Source organism: Saimiri boliviensis, chromosome 3 (assembly GCF_048565385.1).
Source record: "Saimiri boliviensis isolate mSaiBol1 chromosome 3, mSaiBol1.pri, whole genome shotgun sequence".
Taxonomy (NCBI): Eukaryota; Metazoa; Chordata; class Mammalia; order Primates; family Cebidae; genus Saimiri; species Saimiri boliviensis.
Window position 1 is genome coordinate 106,479,402 of NC_133451.1, and position 4,865 is coordinate 106,484,266.

Genomic DNA, 4,865 nt, shown 5'->3' on the forward strand with positions numbered 1-4,865 from the left:
GGGAGGCAGAGGCAGGAGAATCGCTCGAACCTAGAAGGTGGATGTTGCAGTGAGCCGAGATCATGCCACTACACTCCAGCCTGGACAACGAGAGTGAAACTCCCTCTTAAAACAAAACAACAAAAACAAGCTTTAGCAGGGAGTAAGTAGCAAGTCCAGATCCGTATTGCAGCAGGGAAAAACAGAAAATGTATCCCATATGCCTGTTTGTTCTCAAATCTACAACCTTCCCTTGTCCTGCTCTGCTCTGAATACAAAGGGCTGACCTGAAAATGACATTTTGACATTTTCCTAACTCCCTTCCTAGTTGAGAGATACTGATAGGATATTGAAGAGGCGATTTCAGGGTATTTCCTCCCTGTTGACTCTCTTGGGGTGGCATCTCTGGCAGTGGCTGTCTCCTCCAGGATTCCACCTCCCACCTCACAACCCCTGCTCTGTAGCCCCAGCTTTGATTGGCAGCCTCCCATTGCTTCCTTGGCACTGGTATTATCCTGAATTGGCCAGTTCTGGAGGTGATAGAACCTTCCTGCTGTCTCTGGGTTGCCTCATCACCCATGTTTGGCTCTTGAGCTCTTCCAAGATCTTTGTAATTATTACTGGTTTATGTCTTTGGGACTCAAATGCTGTTTTTCATATTGGACCTAATAATTGATACATGTCTGCACTAATATCTACATAGAATATAATATGCTTAAACATGTATATTAAACATGGTAAACATACTTTGTCAAGAACACAATTTCTCAATAATTATTTGTGTTTGTTTTGTTGTTTTGAGACAATCTCACTTTGTCACCCAGGGTGGAGTGCAATGGTGTGATCTCAGTTCACTGCAACCTCTGCCTCCTGGCTTCCTTCATCAGCCTCCCGAATAGCTAGGATTACAGATGCCTGCCACCACGTACAGCTAATTCCTGTGTTTTTTATTTTTTTAGTAGAGACGAGCTTTCACCATGTTTGGCAGATTGGTCTCGAACTCTTGGCCTCATGATCTGCTTGCCTCAGCATCCCAAAGTCCTGGGATTACAGGCATGAGCCACTGCACCCAGCCAATTATTGTTTGTTGAGTGAGTGAATGTTATGCGTGGAAATGTTACTTGAAAACTGGGGAGAAGAGATAGTTTTATAGTTTAAAAATAACCTTAGAAATCTTATAAAATTTAATGTAACTATATGTCGACAATGAGATTTTAGTAAGAAGAGTTAGAAACGATGCTAATACTGAAACAGGAGGATTTTTAAAACACAAAAACTAGTCAGGCATGGTGATGCATGCCTGTGATCCTAGCTTCTTGTGAGGCTGAGGCCAGAGGATCACTTGAGCTCAGAAAGTTGAGACTGCAGTAAACCATGTCACACCACTGCACTCCAGCCTGGGTGACAAAGTGAGACTTTGTTTCAGAAAAAAAGAAAGAAAAGAAAAAGGGCCCCAATGAACATACATATGCATGTGTCTTTATAATAGAATGATTTATAATCCTTTGGGTATATACCCAGTAATGAGATTGCTGGGTCAAATGGAATTTCTATTTCTAGGTCCTTGAGGAATTGCCACGCTGTCTTCCACAATGGTTGAACTAATTTCCTCTCTCACCAACAGTGTAAAAGTTGTTCCTATTTCTCCACATCTTCTCCAGCATCTATTGTCTCCAGATTTTTTAATGATTGCCATTCTAACTGCTATGAGATAGCATCTCAATGTGGTTTTGATTTGCATTTCTCTAATGGCCAGTGATGATGAACATTTTTTCATATGTTTTTTGGCCTCATATATATCTTCTTTTGAAAAGTGTCTGTTCATGTCTTTTGCTCACTTTTGAATGAGTTTGTTTTTTTTCTTGTAAATCTGTTTTAGTTCTTTGTAGATTCTGGAGATTAGCTCTTTGTCAGATGGGTAGACTGCCAAATTGTTTTTCCCATTCTGTTGGTTGCCAGTTCACTCTAATGATTGTTTCTTTGCAATAGCAAAGAGCTGGAACCATCCCAAATGCCCAATGATGATGACTGGACAAGGAAGATGTGGCACATATACACCATGAAATACTATGCCACCATAAAAAATAATGAGTTCATGTCCTTTGTAGGCACATGGATGAATCTGGAAACCATCATTCTCAGCAAACTGACACAAGAGCAGAAAATCAAACACCACATGTTATCACTCATAGGTGGGTGTTGAACAATAAGAACACATGGACACAGCGAGGGGAGCATCACACACTGGGGTCTGTTGTGGGGGACTAGGGGAGGGACAGTGGTGGGTAGGGTGGTTGGGGAGGGATAACATGGGGAGAAATACTAGATATAGGTGATGGGGGGATGGAGGCAGCAAACCACATTGTCATGTATATACTTATGCAACAATCCTTCATGATCTAAACATGTACTCCAGAACCTAAAATACAACAAAAATATATAAAAGAATAAGACAAAGAAAATAGAAAAGCCTAATAAGCCCTAATGTAATGGTAAAATTAAGATGGTCATATATTCAGAAACTCAAAAACAAAGCAAATCTAGAGGCAATGATTGCATTTTTGCAGTCAATATTAAAGCAAGTAGCTTTTGAATTTTTTCACTGTGATTCACAATGACAAATATATTTTATATTAAGAATGAGTACAATCACATATGCATGAGATGCCTCCTGTATTTTGTATTCATTATCTTCTCTTTTGTCATGTCCTATCCATTGTGATCCAGTTTTTCACACACTTTGGAAATCATGGGTCTAGACATGTTATAGGAACTAAAATACTATGCAAACTTATCCAAAGGATTAAGATGTAACTAATCAGCTGGGCACGGTGGCTCATGCCTGTAATCCCAGCACTTTGGGGAGCCGAGGCAGGTGGATCACCTGAGGTTGGGAGTTTGAGATCAGCCTGACCAACATGAGGAAACCCCCATTTCTACTAAAAACACAAAAATAAGCCCAGTGTCATGGCACATGCCTGTAATCCCAGCTACTCAGGAGGCTGAGACAGGAGAATCACTTGAAACCAGGAGGCAGAGATTGCAATGAGCCGAGATCTCCCTATTGCACTCTAGCCAGGGCAACAAGAGCAAAACTCAAAATAAATAAAGAAATAAAAAGATGTAACTAATCTTTTACTCACTCTGTCTTCCTCTACAGAAGCTATCTATTGTTTTTGTCACCTCAACAGGCATTCACCTACTTTCTGGTAATGACAGCGTAATTTTCCTTTTGGAAATTTTCCTTCTGCTTATCTTAGTCCGTAGGACTCAGGTCAATGTCCTGCCTACCTCTCCTGTCTCCCTCCCGCTCCCTAATTCTACCAGCTCTGAGGAGGCACACCATCTCTTTCTAGGCAGGCAGATTAGCCATCTCTCTGACCACAAGGACTGTCTCAGTAGTGGGCACATAACCTAGGCAAGGCCAAATTAGTTGTTGTTTTTGGTGGACTGAAAGCTGCTGGGAATCAGGCCTGTAGATCCAGGAAGTTATCATGTGAAAGAGCTGCCCAGAAGGGAAGCTAACAAGAGAAAAGGAGATGGAGACCCTATGACAGCAACTGTGACCCTGGATCCAATCACCTTTCCTATGCACCAATTTTCCTTTGAAATTCTAATTTAAGAAAAACTATGCATCAGATGATACGTAGTATGTGAAATACCTTGAACTTTTTTCAAAATTTGTATTCTCAGACCTCTTCAGTATGCTAAATTTATAAAATGAGCAAAAGTAAGCAGAAATTGTCATACAATCACTTCTATGTTAAATGATATTACAAGTATCTAAATTTGTATTTATATGAGAAAATAAAATTTGTAGGACATTTCAATGTCATTATCAAGTCTCGACCTTTTTCTCCATGTCTACGTATTTCTAGTTTTGCTGTTCTCAGAGTACCAACTTCATTTTACTAAGAAAAACACATTTGAAAAATATATGTACCATTTACATTAGAATTTTCACTGAAAAATACAATAAACCAAGGTCTCCCTTCCCCACACTTCAATTTAATTATTTTCTCAACCAGTATACGGAGATAGCATATAATAGTATGAATTTATTTAGAGCTAATTATAGAAGATAAGATTTAGTTTTTAACTTATATAACTCACATTTTTCCAGTTCTATTTGATATTTGATTTTAAATATCTACATAGTTTATTGATTTGAAAAGAAAATAATTCAAAGCAAAATGTATATTGAAGGCTACTAGTCCAAAAAATTGTCCATAAGTGAAAAGTTTATATTATTTATATGACAGAGGAAAAATATATAAGATAAGTGATACTGGGCATACCTACATCATTTGCTGATTGCCAGAACATACAAACAAGCTTGTGCCTATTTACAATTTATCTCTATCAGATGTTCATTGATGTTCATTACTTTGTCTTTAATACATTAAATGAAAATCTAGACTGCAGTTGCTCATATTTGAATTATTCTTTAAAAGTGAAGGCAATAGTTTTCTATAGCAGAATTAAAACAAGACAAGATATGATAACATTTCAGTACCTCTAGGAAATCCACATCAATCTCACATGGTTAGATTTTGCTTCAAGCTGGGAGGTCTGGAGTTAGCAGACAGGGTGAGTCATTTTTGCGATTTTTTTTTTTTCTTTTGAGAAAAACAACTGAATTGGAAATCTTGTGCTTTCACTGTTATAAGCATTACCTACTTCTTGCAAAGAGTGTTACCCAGAGGAGGTGTATTTAATGATTCTTTCTTAAGATAGCTGACAGCAAATAAAGCAAAACACCACAGCCATTTTTACATCGGTGTTGTTACAAATTTCAGCATAGGTACAAAAACATTTACAGTTGTGGCTGTGGCAAAAGTGGTTTCATTTTGTCGACAGCTATTCATAAAAAACCAAGTAATGTA